The sequence below is a fragment of the Coptis chinensis genome, chromosome 8 (genome assembly GCF_015680905.1).
Source record: "Coptis chinensis isolate HL-2020 chromosome 8, ASM1568090v1, whole genome shotgun sequence".
NCBI lineage: Eukaryota > Viridiplantae > Streptophyta > Magnoliopsida > Ranunculales > Ranunculaceae > Coptis > Coptis chinensis.
In genome coordinates, this window is record NC_141463.1 from 66,491,652 (window position 1) to 66,508,666 (window position 17,015).

The following is a 17,015-nucleotide window of genomic DNA, read 5'->3' on the forward strand; positions in this document are numbered from 1 at the left end:
AAGGATTCATGAGGATTCTGGCTGAAGAAATGAATCTTGTGAAGCATTTCATCTGTCTTCAGTGGTGGGTAAAACTGTTCCATGAACAATTGAACAAGTTGAGCCATTGAGTCCACAGAGTTTGGCGTTTGGGCAGTTAACCAAGACGGCGCTTTATAAATTTAAGGTGAAAGGGAATACCCTCAATTTAATTTGTTCCGCACCAACCGTAGGATGGTGGAATGTTGTAAGGACTTGTTCAATCCTACGCATGTGCTGATAAGGTTTTTCATGGTCTAAACCATAAAAAACGGGTAACAAATTAAAAATATTTGTGGGGATTCGGAAATCCCCCACTGGGTCTGCTAGAACGATGCAAGATTTGGGGCTATCGCTCAAGGATTTGTAGAAGTCAGAGAGAGGAGTCTCTCTTTCTTCAGCCATTATATCAGGTGGTGTGTGTGAAATTCTTAGATAGGCGTGTGGTATTTATGTCTACGAAAAACAAGCCTGATTATACTAGAATTAAAACTCCTCTGATAAAAGAAACGAGGAGTGGAAGAAAGGAATACCTGATTGCGTCCTTGCTTCGCTTATGAATAGCATCTTGTTTTGGCGTGTTAGCGTGTTAGTGTATATAACAAGTTAGAACACTGAAAAACTTGAAAAATCGAAGTTTGAAACAAAAATGTGGAAATCCGGCTAAAATCATTTCGGTCGGGTCGCTCTCCTTGGAAGCAGTCGCCTCTCGGGGTTTTGTGAATGTCCAGTGTTTGAGCGCGGGTCACGCTCGGTTTGGGCACGGGTCGCGCTCAGCTTCCAGTGTTTTGAGCGCAGGTGCGCTTGCTTAGGGCGCGGGTCGCGCTCAGGAATTTCAGATGTCCAGTATTTGAGCACGGGTCGCGCTCGGTTTGGGCGCGGGTCGCGCTTCAGGGTGTTCGAGTTTTAGGCCTTTTATCTTACTCCAAAAAATTTGAAATATTTACAGTAATTTGCTAAGACGTCTATCAAGTAGCCTGTAAAATTTCAGATCAATCGGAGCTATGAAAGTCCCTCTACTGCCCTGCAAAGTTTGCAAAACAGTTTTCGGACATAATACAAACAACCGAATGGTTAATTCATCAAAACAAAGCCAAAAAATTCCAATATTTTACTGGAGACTCCTGACAGATCCTACTTGTTCCTGTAAAAAGTTTAGAGCAATTGGAGTTCTACAACCTCTCCTTATCGGTTGGTGTTCTAGATATTAAGTGTTTGCAACACTGCAGAAACACACTGGAAACACTCTACTATTTAGGAGGTCAAAACAAATCAAAAACTCCTCAAATTGTTACTACAAACTCCTGACTTAGAATAGATACTCCTGTAAAAATTATAGAATTTTTAGAACTCCCTAAGTAACCTTACTCGTCTGTTTTTCAAGAACATACGGTGTGAAAACTGAAATGCAGCACTGTAAAGATCGTATTTTTTTCACAAGGTAAACCAACTTTGAAAAATCTAAAAATATTCTAGTAAATCAAAAACACATTAAATATTATGTATGAAAATTTTCAGAATTTTCAAAAATTTAGAAATACCTTCACCGCAGTGTTTTCTCTGTGAATCCAGCCCTATGCCTGAAAGAGTGAACAGTTCCGAAAATTCAAGAAATAAGAATGAAAAATTAAAAGGGTGGGTGGGTAGAGAATGGGGGATTGCCCCTTAGATTCAAGCAATTGAATTCTTGTCTTGAACGAGATTAAGATGGCAGCGGCGCCATTTGATAACCCATAAAAATAATAGAATCCTAAATATTAATGTTAACAACACTAATACATAATCCTACCATTCTTACGTTTAAATCAATTCTTCTTATTCTCAAAACATAATCATGCAATATAATGAGTAAGGATTCGTCCACTCTTAACTCTCTAGACTTAAATCGAATTCAACTAATCAAACCCAAAAGGAACAATGGTGAGAGTAAAGATTTGATGTGAAATTTCTATACTACCATTCCCAACACAAGAACAATAATAACAATAAAACATAATTAAATTAAACTGAAAGTAAAACTAATTTAGAACTAAGATTGTGAATAACTAATTATGAATTTAAGACAACTAAATCTAAATAAGAATTTAAGCAATAATCTAAATTGAAATAAAGAACTAATACTTTATTCTAAAAACTAAAATATGGTTCTAAACTAACTAATTGAATGAATGTAAAAAAACTAGATCTAGATCTAAAAACTAATCTAGATCTATCTTTTTCTAACCCTAAACTCTATTAACATTAGCTTCCTAACCTAACTACTCTAACAAAGAGGTAAGCTTTTGTTTTTATACTTTCAGATCCAAAAATCGTGCATGGGCTTGGAGCCATGTTTTGGGCCGGAAAATCGGGCCCAAAACCCAATTTCTTTAGTCCAAAATGGGCTCTTCAGCTGCGGTTGGCTTTAATAAATGTTTCGTCCACTTCTGCTCCTCTGATTGGGTCAAAGCTTAGACCATTGGAAAGCTCTTTCCGAGCCGGTCGTTTTGACATAAGATACTCCCAATTCCGAGGTCTGAATCCAAAGATACGGCCTTCGACAGTTCTGCAGACTTTGTGTGCTGTTTCTGCCCGTGTTGACTTTTCAGCTTTTGACCAGGCTTTACAAAGGCTTTTGACCGGGTTTTACAAAGGCTTTGTCTCCTTGAATCTTGGCCTTTATTCATAAAACTCCTTAGCAACCGACCTTTGCTCCTTTATCTCACTAAAGTGGCACATTTCTGCACATAATAGACTTTGAAGCATGGAATGCATAAAAACACGTAATCAGTATTAACTCTTAATTATTACTCACATAATTGGTCTAAAAGTATAATGGTTAAGGGGTTAAAACTACAGTTTTGGGCTCTGATCAGTGCCTATTTTAGTTCATATCAAAGATTCAGAGTAGTGCATTAGACAAAATTTTAGGTTCTTCATATTTGTTGTTTCCACACTTTGGTCGGCCCCAAAATTTTACAGGCTATTTTTTTTGTTAAAAATCTTCTTACAGGCTGATGCTATTTCAAGCAAGGTAGTTTAATTGGGCACTCATCAAATTGGATTGGGCAACCCCCAAAAAAAAAAGAAATTTTACAAGTTTGCCATATTACAATTTTGCCATCAAAGCCCAGGCCCAACAGCCAATTCAACCGGTCTCGCCATAACGAAACCCTCGGATCGTTTGAGTGTACAGTCAAACGATACCAACATATCGTTTGAGTGTACACTCAAACGATACCACCATGTCGTTCCATTGTACATGCATGCGGTCCCCTAGAGTCGTTTGAGAATTGGCTATCTGGATTCTTCATGGAACGGTATGAGCGTGCCGTTTGAGTGTACACTCAAACGGTACCACCATATCGTTTGAGTGTACACTCAAATGGCTTGGCCATATCGTTTGAGACAGAGCTCTATCTTTTTTTCATCGAACGGTCTGACCATGTTGTTTGGCATCAGATGCAAGCAGTACCGCTGGGGTCGTTTGGGGCTTCTATGGGGCGACATCGGGGAGTCGTTTGGACTAAAATAATTGAGAAGTTCTAAACCAAGGAAATCTCTGATTAAACAAAGGATTAGCCCGATTAACCAATAAAAATTGATTACATAAACACCAATTACACTTTTCTTATACATAAACACCGAACACTTTTCTTATAATACAAATCATTAATCGATCATAATTGTACAGTAATTTATTTAAACAATGATCTGCAAAATTGAATTAGTAATTATCAATGATCAACACATCCCAATTGAATTAGCAAAATTGAAATCTAATTTAAAAAATTAGGTTAGGAACAACACAATTACATGCACTCTGAACTCTTTATCTGTTATGACATAGTATCTATATAACCAAGTAAAAACTTGTAATCAAACATGCCAAAATCTAAAATAATAATTTGTTTTATATCTAAACTTGTTATTTTTCTTTTTTTTTTTCAATTATGAATCATAAACTAATTTGGAGTTTGGGGTTTAGGGTTCAGGGTTTACAAATTTTGTACCAACATATTTCACTTAATTATTTGAAATAATAATTTGTTTTATATCTAAACTTGTTATTTTTCATTTTCTTTTTCAAATTGTGAATCATAAACTAGTTTAGGGTTTGGGGTTTAGGGTTTAGGGTTCAGGGTTTACAAATTTTGTACTAACATATTTCACTCAATTATTCGAAATAATAATTTGTTTTATATTTAAACTTCTTATTTTTCATTTTCTTTTTCAAATTGTGAATCATAAACTAGTTTGGGGTTTGGGGTTCAGGGTTTAGGATTTACAAATTTCATACTAACATATTTCACTCAATTATTCGAAATAATAATTTGTTTTATATCTAAACTTGTTATTTTTCATTTTCTTTTTCAAATTGTGAATCATAAACTAGTTTGGAGTTTGGAGTTTAGGGTTCAGGGTTTACAAATTTCGTACCAACATAAAAAAATTTTAATTTCAAACATATTTCACTCAATTATCCAAATCTAAAATAATAATTTGTTTTATATCTAAACTTGTTATTTTTCTTTTTTTTTTTCAATTGTGAATAATAAACTAGTTTGGGGTTTAGGTTTAGGGTTTACAAACATATTTCACTCAATTATTCGAAATATATCAAATTTTCAAATATCTCTACATAGAATACTCAAGTTTCTCATTTACTCCTTACTCCTTTTTTCATACTCAATCAAATACTCAAGTTTCTCATTTACTCCTTACTATTTTCATACTCAATCAAAACCCAATCAAAATCCTAAATGGAACACAAAGATGAAGAAGAAGCATTTGAGGTAATGTTTGAGGTGCAACAACAAATTAGAAGAAATGTTGAAGGTGAAGAACAACCAATAGAAAGTGAAGAAATGACAAAAAATGTTGAAGGTGCATGAAGGTGAAGAAGTTGAAGAAATAGAAGATGCGACTAGCCGAGCAAATGAGATGCCGAGAAATTGTCGACGACAAAGACAACCAAACCTAAATAATGAGGTAACACTTGATTAGAATGAATACAAAACACTTGATTGATTGAATGAATAAATGAATCTACAAGAGAGCATTGATTAAAATGAATGCAAAATACTTGAATGAATCAATGAATCAACAACATTTAGAACCCGAGCCCAAACAAAACCTATGGGTCATTTGGGGACTCTAGCAACTAACATGGCTGGGTCGTTTGGACCCCTCTATGGAACTACATGACTGTGTCGTTTAGGGACCCTATTGGCCGATGTGGCTAGGTCATTTGGACTAAATTTAGTGAGAAGTTCATTTTTTTTTTTGGTGAATTTGAAATCCCTCATTACACAAATTGTTTTAAACTCTTGTTTTATTCTATATGTAGGATCCTTTGTCGCGATTCGAGAACCGATTCTCTACAAACTCGAATGACGTGGATTGTCAACCGATTTTAAGTGATAAAACAAAAATATTTACTACAGAAGAGGTATGACGGAGTAGGCATTGATTTCAATTTTTTTTTTATTTTCTAAATGTAATTTTATTAGTGTATTAATAATAGTTGTTGTTTTTTGTGTGTTTAGGTCTTTCATACACGTAGCGAGGCAATTGGTTGGGCAACCGCTAGAAGAAAACAAGTTAATGTGGTTGTGGTAATTGAAAAGTCAGAGTATGCTAAGGGAAACCGAGTAGCAAGATTGAATTTGGTTTGCGACTGCTCGGGTGTGCATCAGTTACACAAGAAGAAAGGCAAAGGGAGGGCTAATAAGAGAAAGTCGGGAATCAAGAAATTGGGATGTCCATTTAAGTTAAAAGGTGTTTTCCAACGCGGCACTGTCGATAGTTGGAAAATAGAAGTTAGAAATGGTATTCACAACCATGTATTGGCGAAAACCATTGAAAGGCATGCATTTATTTGCTACTCGTCTGACCATTCTAGAGTTCGAGTACTTGTTAGAGATGAGTAAGTGTAGAATAAAGCCTAAACAAATTTTGGATTCCATCAAGAATAGGTATCATGAAAATATATCTAGTATATCCTAAGTCTACACTATAAGGTAGAAAGTGAGGAGATTGGATATGAACGGTTTCACGCAATTGTAGAGATTGCATGAGTTGTTAGCAAAAGAACATTATTTTGAAAAGTTGAGAGAGGATGAGAATACCGAGGAGATAACGGGGTTGTTATGGGCCCATCCATAAGGTGTTAAGTTGGCTCATACTTTTCCAACAATTTTCATGTTAGACGCTACCTACAAAACTAACAGGTATCGGTGGCCTTTCATATAGTTTGTTGGGGTGAGTTCAATGTGGAAGTTTTTCACCGTGTGTCAGGTACTGCTTCAGTCTAAAACAACAATCAACTATGAGTGAGCCCTGCATCAGTTTAGTGGCTTGCTTGGTGATAAAAGCCCATCCGTGATCGTGTCTGACAGGGACTTGGCCCTGATGAGTGCCGCTGATAAAGTTTTCCATAACACACACAAGCATCTATGTAGATGGCATATCGCTACGTGCATCCTTTCAAAATATTATGATATTTTTCCAAGCATAGAACTTGTAGAGAAGGATCAATTCTCATGGAACACTGTAGTCAAATCGAAAACAGAGGTTATTTTTCAGCGTAGATGTGATGCTTTGGAACAATATTATAGGGTTGAGTACTCCAATTTTGTTAGTTATTTGTGATAAACTTGGTTTCCTCATAGAGATCGATTCTTATGGTGTTGGACTGACCAACACATTCACTTTGGGAGTAAAACGACCAATAGAGTTGAAGGGTCTCATGCTCAGGTGAAGCGTGTACTAGGAAATGCAAACTGTCATGATTTTTTGAGTATGTTTAGCTTAATCCACCCAATTCTAGAGATCCAGATGTCCGAGATTAGAGCTACCATCGAAAGGAGTATGATTGTAACTCAGCACCACTACCAGATTTCTTTGTTTTGTGAACTCAAAGGCCTTGTCTCACGCAAATGTTTGGGCTTGCTATTTGAAGAAATAGATACCCACGTAAAATATGTTAAAGATAGAGAGATCAAGTGTTGGTGTTATTTGCGCACGAGCCATGGATTGCCATGTGCTCATGAATTAATTGAGTTTGAATAGCAAGAGCAGTCCATCCCTTTGACTGCTATCGACACCTTTTGGAAAATATTGTCTGCTTCTCCCAATATGTCAGTGGGTGTTGGTCCCGATGTTAGACCTTCGATAGACTTGTTTATGAAAAAGTTTCCAATGGCTTCTGAAGAAGAGCAGAGGGTTATGATTAGGAAGCTTATGGAGATTACCGTACCAGAAAGTACATAGCTAGTACCGCCTCATAAGGAAGCAAAAACCAAAGGTCGGTCAGAAGGTAGCTGCAAGAGAAAGCTTTCAATTGGAGATGAGAACTCTTTAAAGCGAGATCCATCTCATTTTGAACATTCTCAATGTGACCATGAGGAGTGGGACTCGTCACAACAAAACACTATGCCCACCCAAAACACCCACACCACACCAAGAAATAAGCCTTCTCCAAAAACACCAACCCAAAACACCCACACCACACCAAGAAAGAAGGTTTCTCCAAAAACACCAACCCAAAACACCCACACCACACCAAGAAAAAAGGCTTCTCCAAAAACACCAAAAACAACCACACCAAGAAATAAGGTTTCTCCAACAACAACCACACCACGAAATGTGAAAGATGGGATAGACTTTGGAAAGACGAGGGGTCCTAAGGATTACGGATTGGATATTCCTGAAGAAATGCACAAATACATTGTTAGAGTCAATGACCCTATTGGCGATGGCAACTACGGTTATAGAGCTTTGTGCATTGCATTAGGAAGAAGTCAAGAAAATTGGCCGCAGATGAAAAAGAACTTATAACAAGAGCTTATTAACCACCTCCCCCTTTATTGTACTTTGTATAGTCAAAATGAGGTTGTTTATGTGAAGAAAACAATCCCACATGAAGAAGGTTACGCACCCTTAAATAAGTGGATGAGCATGCATTTTGCTGGATACTTATTTGCTTCAAGATTTAATATTGTCCTCCTGCATTTAGGAAGTCGTCAATACTTCCTTATCATGCCACTGAGAACCCAAGCAAATCCTGAGAGAGTGAAAAAAGTGTTGGGTAGCGCACATGTTGGTAGAAATCATTTTGTCAATGTTGAACTTGTTGAAGATTGTCTGGTTCCTCTAGTAATGCGCCAATGGCTTAGAGCTCGATATGATATTGCAGAAAGTTGGAATTTGGCATTCACAGCAAGGTAATTGCAATTTATGGCATTGAACATTCCCAATCTAATATGGGAAGACGAGCCCATTGAAGACCCAACAGTACATGTTATCGACTAAGGTGTTCGTATGTTGTCGATATGATAAGTTTGATGTAATTTGTAAATTCATTTTGACATGTTATTTTGATGTAATTTGGAACAAGTGTAATTTGATTTTATTTTTATGTTATTTAGAAATAATGTTTGGGCTTTTATTTTATTTTATTTGGAAATTGAGTGATCGACTAAGTTGTACAATGTTGTCAATATGATATTTTGATGTAATTTGGAATAAATGTAATTTGATTTGATTTGATTTTACTTGATTTTACCCCAAACGACATGGTGAAGTCGTTTAGGCTTCAAACCAAACAGTCTGAACTGGTCGTTTGACCTTTAAACCAAACGATCTGAGTTGGTCATTTGAGACAGAGCTCTCTGTTTTTTTTTCATGAAACGGTTTAAACTGGTTGTTTGACCTTTGAACCAAACGGTCTGAGCTGGTCGTTTAAGATAGAGCTCTTTGTTTTTTTCATGAAATGATCTAAATGGGTTGTTTGGGAACTCAAAGGAACGATGTGGCTGGGTCGTTTGAGCATTCAAGGGGACAACATGGCTGGGTCGTTTGGACAAACAAAATTTAGAATTTTATTTTGCTTTTACAACACTTTCATATAAAAAACAAAACAAATTCCACTTTAAAAACATCAAATCCATATACCAAACATCAAATTCATATACACTTTCAAATTCATTTCAAAACATCAAATTCCACTTCAAACCATCAAATTCATTTACATCAAATTCATTTCCACATCCACTTTCATTTCCACTACATCAAATTCATTATCAAATTGAATTCCAACGCATCAAATTCATTTCCACATCAAATTCAATTTGAATACATCAAATTCCACTGCAAAATATATCAAATTCAAAATTACATAAATTACATCAAAATCGAAAGCCGCATTCAAAAATCAATTATGATAAATGTACCACCCACCACTGTACTTGCACCTAGTCAAGTTATATGCCTCCTCGAACGAGGACCTTGCTTCTTCGAGAATATTATTCCCACCCAATTACAATCCTCTCTCTAGCAAGTGACTCGTTTCAATGATGACGTTGTTATGTCGAAATAAGAATGCAAAACAATTATTAATTACCGTTTTAAAAGACCGTAACCAAAACACAATTAGAAAATCACAATACTCACAATCGGTGCACAAGTGGGAAGTGTATGCAGGGAGAAATGGATAGGAAGCCACTCGGGATTTACCAATTGAATTTGAGAATGCCTGACATACCACTCCATGTAGTTTGGATAGCACTCCCATGGATAAGTACATATGGGTCCTCGACTGTTGGGTTGGATCTCATGATTCTGCCAGGACTCCAAATATACAGGCCCAACAGTTGTCAATGTCCATTTCACTTCATACTCACATCCGGCTACAGTCTTGGTCATCCAATTTGGTGTTGGAGGAGCTGCGGGTATAAACTGCACATGACCCAATTGGCGCATGACCCATGCAACGGCGTAAATCTCCACAACGTCAAAAAAGCAGATCACTCCCTCAAAAAAGGCAATGTCATCGACTGGGCGTATAGCTCTGACATTATCGTATGGACGCCAATCAATTAACTTTAAACAAAATAAAATGTGTCATTAATCACACACTCAAATAATCAATTACTAAAAAAAATTGAAACAAACTGAAATACTTACATTGAACACCATCATATCATCAATTATTGCTCGATAATACTGCAATGCATAACATGGGTTCTCATAGTGCACAGCGCTAACTGTGTGTCTAAGAACACGCAACCCAGCCAACTTATACTCCAAGTTTGGGATTGGCCTGAATAACGGGAAGTACTCATAGATCCATGTCTAAATATATACACACACAGTTAACATACTAATAGAATAATATAATTAACATTAAAAAGAATCTGCAAAATACTTAAGTTTTACCTATAAAAGAGTCAGGAAGCCCGAAACACCTTTCACCTTCACACATATGGCAGTCCCAAGTCCTCTATACAAAAAGGCCAAAATTATTGCACCCCATGCATACTCGCTGATCTCACTGAATTTCAGCATCAGCCTTAAATAATAAACAGGCACACCAGTCCCAGACTTGTCGGTGAAGATGGTACATCCAAAGAAAAATAGTTGATAAGCTCTTACAGCCCGTTATACCTCCACTAAAGTCGAAACCTTCCCCTTTACATTCCCATCTTTAACCTTATCGCGGACCTTCCTAGCAAACTGGCTCCGTAGGAATTCTAGCCTTACCTTTGAAATGAACCGGCCCACATCCATCTCCGCTTTAATCACAGGCAGCGAGACACCCTAAGCACGGTGTAGGAGACTCTCCGATTGTTCATGGGTCAACTTTGTGCTCCCTCACACTACTCTGCCTCTAATCGCGACGCCTGGGATTCGGGAGACATCATCCAAAGTCACAGTCATCTCCCCAAATGGCATATGAAAGGTGTTGGTCTCACGGATGCCACCCTCTCCCAAACGCGAGAGACCGGCGCCGGATCTTGATGTTTGTAACACCCAAATACCAGATCATAAAACCCAATCCTCTTAAGATCATTTTCAAATCTGGGAGATCTTTTGAACTCATTCTTGAGATCTCATTGGCTTAACTTGGATAGATGCGGAACACACTTTAACACTCCGTGCTCCACTTGAAACAATAAAGACTCAATGAGGAGAAGCAAAAGGTTTTGTAAAGACAAAGGAAAATCAAGATACTAAGTCTATGATAATACCTTACTTTCCCAAACATCACGAGCCACATGCACCGAATAGTCATACAGAAGCTCTAACTCAGTAGGGCCACCACCATATACACCTCGTGTGTACTCCAAATCATCATTGGATTTTCTCACATAGTCTACCACTGGAGGTGCTTCGACTTCGACTGGTGCTTCAACTTCCATCAATTCTTCCAAATCATCATCCTCCTCATCATTGTCACCCTCTTCATCACCCTCCTCATCACCAGGCTCTTCCTCATCATCTCCATCCTCACCTGACTCATCCCCAATATTTTTAACTACACTCTTCCCACGATCCATTGCTACATTTACATCTACATCTAAATCTTTATCTACATCATCTAAATCTTTATCTATATTAATATCACCCTCACTCTTAGTTTCACTATCACTCTCAATATCTACATTACTCGGAACAACCTCTTTATGGTCCCTTCTACGCACTGAGGCCAAGGTGCCCGCTCCTTTTTTTCTCTTCTTCTCTCCTTCTACATCACCTACATTAGTAGGATCAACATCATCTGCTTTTCTATGGCCTCTACGGATTGAAGCCGTTGTTTTCGACCCCTATCTCTCTTCTTCTCAGGCTCAAGCCCATCACCGCAACCTGAAGAGGAATTGCCACCACCAAACAACTTATGTACACCCTTGAATGTAGATTTAGCTACATTCTTGACATTCTTTGATCGAGGACCCATTGCTACAAACAAAAATAAGACAAGTATTAGCTACTATTACAGTTCCAAAACCTCCAAACTTCCAAAAATTCCAACAAAGATTACTTCACAATGAAACAAATGTCATAATTGGTAATGGAATCGAACTAAAACTAACCAATAAAACTAATCGAACAAATGTCATAATTGGTAATGGAATCAAACCCATTGCTACAACAAAACAAACTTCCACTAAGATTATTTAAAAAAAAATCAAACACCATTAAATTCAAACAATTTCCAATAGATAATGGAATCGAACTAAAACTAACCAACAAACTCTGGTATTAAACCAGACATTGCATTACTACTCAAATTAAACTTCCATATATTTTTTTCTACATTTCCAGCTAAATTACAATGCTTTCTACATTTTGAGCTAAATTAAAATTCTTTTGACATTATGATCACTACAATCACTAAGACGGATAGTTGAATAACACAAACACTCGAACCCTACAATCACTACAAACACTCAACTCTATGTCATTCTAAATGAGAAACTTAAACACTCAACTCCTTACGAACATATTCAAACGACCTCATTGGGCCATATACAAAACGACATCGCTGGGTCATTTGGGGCATTTTCAAATGACCTCACTGTCAAACAAAAACAATAATTTATTTTGGTACTCCCAAACAACCTTGCACTCACCAAAATAACAACAAAACATTACGAGTAATCAAAATAACAATAACAACTATACTCATTATTCAATAATATACACACAAAATTGAGAAACTAGAGTTGAATCAAAAAGAAAATAAATTAAATTGTGCACTCACCAAAATTGTTATTTGAAGCTGGAGAAATGATTGTTTGCACCAACGAAACTATTCTTGTTTGCAATGCATAACGACACTCCTTCAATAAACTCAAAATCTCTTGAGTGTTCAACCAAACTCCAAACTCTCAATCTCCACAATGCGCCCAAACACAATGTCTACAATGAGTGTTAACAGTAATGTCCACAATCAATTCAAACTCAAACTCAAATTTTGTTTTGGGTTTTGTTTTGGGTGTTTTTTAGGTTTTTTGGTGAGAACTAGCGAGAGAGATGACCGGTTAGAGCAGTTTGTAGCAGGTATGCGTTGAGGTGGCGGGTGAATTGGGTTTTTGCTGTTGGGTTTCATTTTTAGGCTTGGGCTGGAGGCTGCCCGATTGAATTCTAGTGGTGCCTAATACAGGACTCTTCAAGCAATACTTGGAATTCCATGGAGTCCTGTTTTTTGCCAACTTAAAAAAATTACATTAGATACACATTTTCAAACTTCAGTTAGATCATTTCTTTGCTGATTATGTTCTTGTAATGGTGCTATGAATATAGGAGTCTCTCTAGGAGATAGTTGGATCTCTCCAGAAGATTTTTCGGTCGGATCTCCATCTCAAACTCTATACACATTTTCTTCTTTTCTCTTCTTGTTTTCCCCTTAAATTTTGTTGGAGTTATCCCTCATATGAGGAAGAAGGAGAAATCAGCAATGTTTGTGTGGAGAGGTCTGAGCGCATGCGCGCTTAGATTGGTCTAAGACCAAGGCGCGCCCGCGCCCTTGGTACTGGAAAATGAAACAGGTTGTTGAGGGGGCGCGCGCTCGACATTGGCCTTGCTAAGAGCGCACCCACGCCCATGCTTATAATTGCGGTTTCTAATTCTCTACAGTAACCGCAAATTTTGTGTTTGGTATATAAACCTAAAACAAGGTTTTGGAAACACGAGGTAGCCAACACAAGTCAGAGAAAACCCAATTTTGAGAGCAATCAAGATTGAGAGAAAACCCTTATATCCAGAAAAGCTTGTAAGGAGAGAGCAGTGATCTAGTATAAGGTGAGAGACTAAAAAGAGTGATTGTAATCTTCCTTTCACTTTATAAAAGGATTAGCTCTTGTGAAAGTAGGCATCATTGGCCGAACCACATTATATCTTTGTGTTGTGGTATACTTGTTCTTCTCTTTACATTATTATTTGTTGTTGATAGTTGTTTAGAGAATTGGGCATGTTAGGTTGGTTGTAGTGGATATTTAGAATTTGTCTGGAGCTGTAGTGTTTCATATTACAAGTTATCTGTGAAGTGGGGATCGATTGGTATCGGTATGATCCCCAACAAGTGGTATCAGAGTCAGGTTAGATTAACCTAAGTTGATATCCAAACCTAGCCCAGAAGGTGTTTGATAAAATTCCTGAAAGGACCATTCTATGAACACTCGCATGATTAGTCTGAATAGAGCAAATTACACTATTTGGAAAGCCAAGGTGAAAGACTTGCTATACTGCAAGGACTTGGTACAACCCATTGAGAATGGGGGAGAAAAATCGAAAATGATTCCATTGGCTGAGTGAAGCAAGCTTGACAGAAAAGCAATAGAGTACATTAGATAGTAGATTGACGATAGTGTCTTTCACCATGTATCCCTAGAGACTACAGTTTTTAGCTTGTGGAAGAAACTCGAAGACCTTTATAAGAGAAAGTCGGCTAGAAACAAAGTGTTGCTCATTAAGAAGTTTGCCAACACGAAGTACAAAGAAGGTTCTTCAATGTCTTAGCATCTTAATGAACTATAGAATATCATCAATCAGTTGAATTTGATGAAGATTAATATGGGTGATGAAGTTGAGGGTTTGTTCCTATTAACCTCTCTACCCAACAATTGGGAGACGTTAGCAGTTTCTCCTAACAGAGCCGCTAAGGATGGAGTTATTTCCATAGAGATGGCTACCGGGGCATTGTTGAATGAGGAGACAAGAAGGGGTTCAAGAAGCAGCTCCTCTCACTCAGAGATACTTGTCACAGAGAAGCGGGGGAGAGGTAAAAGCAAAAAACCATCTTATTCTAGAGGTGATGACAGAAGCAAATCTAGGGGTGAAGCTATAACTCCTAAGGCAGAGAGGCAATGTTACTATTGTGCCACCAAGGGTCACTTCAGGTATGAGTGCAGAACACTGAAAAAGGATGAGAAGAATAATTGTGTACATGAAGACATGGTAAAGAGGAATGGAAACACAAGCAGAGATACTACCGCACTAGTAGACGATGATCTAGTGAGAATTATGTCAGATTGTGGTGTGTGCTGTCTTAGTATCTCATGCCAGGATACAGAGTGGGTAATAGATACAAGAGCATCCTATCACGTCACACTGCACAGGGGATTCTTCACTACCTACAGCTGTGGTGAATTTGGTGAGGTAAAGATGGGTAACACTGGAGTCTCAAAGATTGTAGGCATTGGTGATGTTCATGTAGAAATCAATGTCAGCTACACCTTGATACTCAAGGATGTAAGACATGTCCCTGACATTCGACTAAGCCTAATTTCCGCTGGGAAGTTAGATGATGATGGCTTTCTAAACTCGTTTGGTAACGGGGTATGGAAACTGAGCAGAGGTTCCATTGTAGCAGCCAAAGGGAAGAAAATTTGCTCTCTTTACAAGACACAGGCTAGTTTGTGTAAAGCAAAAGTAAATGCGGCAGAAGAAGAAGCTTCCTCCGAACTATGGCACAAGAGATTATGTCATATGGACGAAAAAGGCATGGAAGTTCTTGCCAAGTAAAAGGCTTTGCCGTATATCAAAGGTACACATTTAAATAGATGTAGTCACTGTTTGGTAAGAAAGCAACACAGGGTGTCTTTCCAAAGATTCCCATCTCATATAAAGGATAATGTCCTTGAGCTAGTTCACACTGACTTATGTGGTCCTATGAAAGTAAAGTCCCACGGGAGAGCTTTGTACTTCTTGACTCTCATTGATAATGCGTCAAGAAATATATGGGCATATAGTCTGAAGACCAAGGATGAAGTACTTGGCGTGTTTAAGACTTTCCATAGCATGGTGGAAATAGAGATAGGGAAGCTTTTGAAGTGTATTCACTCAGATAATGGGGGTAAGTACATAGGGCCATTTGAAGAGTATTGCAAGAGTCATGGGATTCGTCATGAGCAAACCGCTCCCAAGACACCGCAACAGAATGGTATAGCCAAGAGGATGAATTGTACCATTGTAGATAGGATGAGATGCATGTTGTCTCACTCTAAGTTACCTAGAAGTTATTGGGTAGAAGCAATGCGTACAGCCGTGCATGTGATCAATCTATCGCTGTCAAAGCCTCTGAATAGTTATTATCCAGAGAGAGTATAGTCAGGCAGAGATGTTGATTATGGATACTTGAGGGTATTTGGGTGCAAGGAATTTGTTCATATTTCCAAGGATGAGAGATCCAAGCTTGATGACAAAGCCAAGTAGTGCATTTTTCTAGGTTATGGGGATGAGAAGTTTGGCTACAAACTCTATGATTTGATTAACAAGAAGGTAATCCGAAGTCGAGATATTGTGTTCTTGGAAGACCAAACCATAGCAGATTTCGAGGATGGTGAGAAGCTACAAGCTTTCACTAATGATCTTGTTGATTCAGAACCAGAAGTTCCTACTGTAGAACGTGCAGAAGGCATTGAGAATGTAGAGAACCATGGGTTTGAAGCTCATGATGATGATCCTATTGCTCATGATGGGATAGAACCTATTGATATAGAAGATGTAGATGAAGTGCATGAACCACCACCTGAGCAAGCAGAAGTGCATCCTCCTGAGCCACGAGAAGAAGGGGTAAGGAGGTCTGACAGAGAAAGACTAGCTTCAACCAGGCATATATATGTTTTACTATCTGATAGTGGAGAACATATGTACTATCAAGAGGCTCTTGAAGGTACAGACAAAGAGAAGTGGTTGAAGGTCATGCATGATGAGATGGATTCTTTGCATAAGAATCACACTTATGACTTAGTTGAGAAATCGAAAGAAAGAAAAGTTCTCAAGAATGGGTGGATCTACAAAGTCAAGCATGAGGAGAATAATCCACACCCAAGGCACAAAGCTCGCCTTGTTGTGAAGAGATTCGGTCAAAGGAAAGGGATTGATTTTGATGAAATTTTCTCTCCTGTTGTGAAGATGACTTCTATCCAGGTGGTATTGGGTTTGACCGCAAGTATGAACCTAGAGGTTGAGCAACTAAATGTTAAGACAGATTTTCTTCATGGAGACCTTGAAGAAAATGTCTACATGGACCAGCCAGAGGGGTTTGAGGTCAAAGGCAAGGAGCACCTAGTATGCATGCTGATAAAGAGCTTGTATGGGTTGAAGCAGGCACCGAGACAGTGATACATAAAGTTTGATTCCTTTATGGCAAAGCAAGGATACAAGAAGTCTACTTTCGATCATTATGTGTTTGTTCAGAAATTTTCAGATGGGGATTTCATAGTGCTCTT

At 37.9% G+C, this 17,015-nt stretch overlaps 1 pseudogene; it reads left to right on the plus strand.

Annotated features, from left to right (window-relative positions):
- LOC147482523 (serine carboxypeptidase-like 51) overlaps nucleotides 1-17,015 on the plus strand; it is a 118,228-nt pseudogene that overhangs the window by 85,228 nt on the left and 15,985 nt on the right.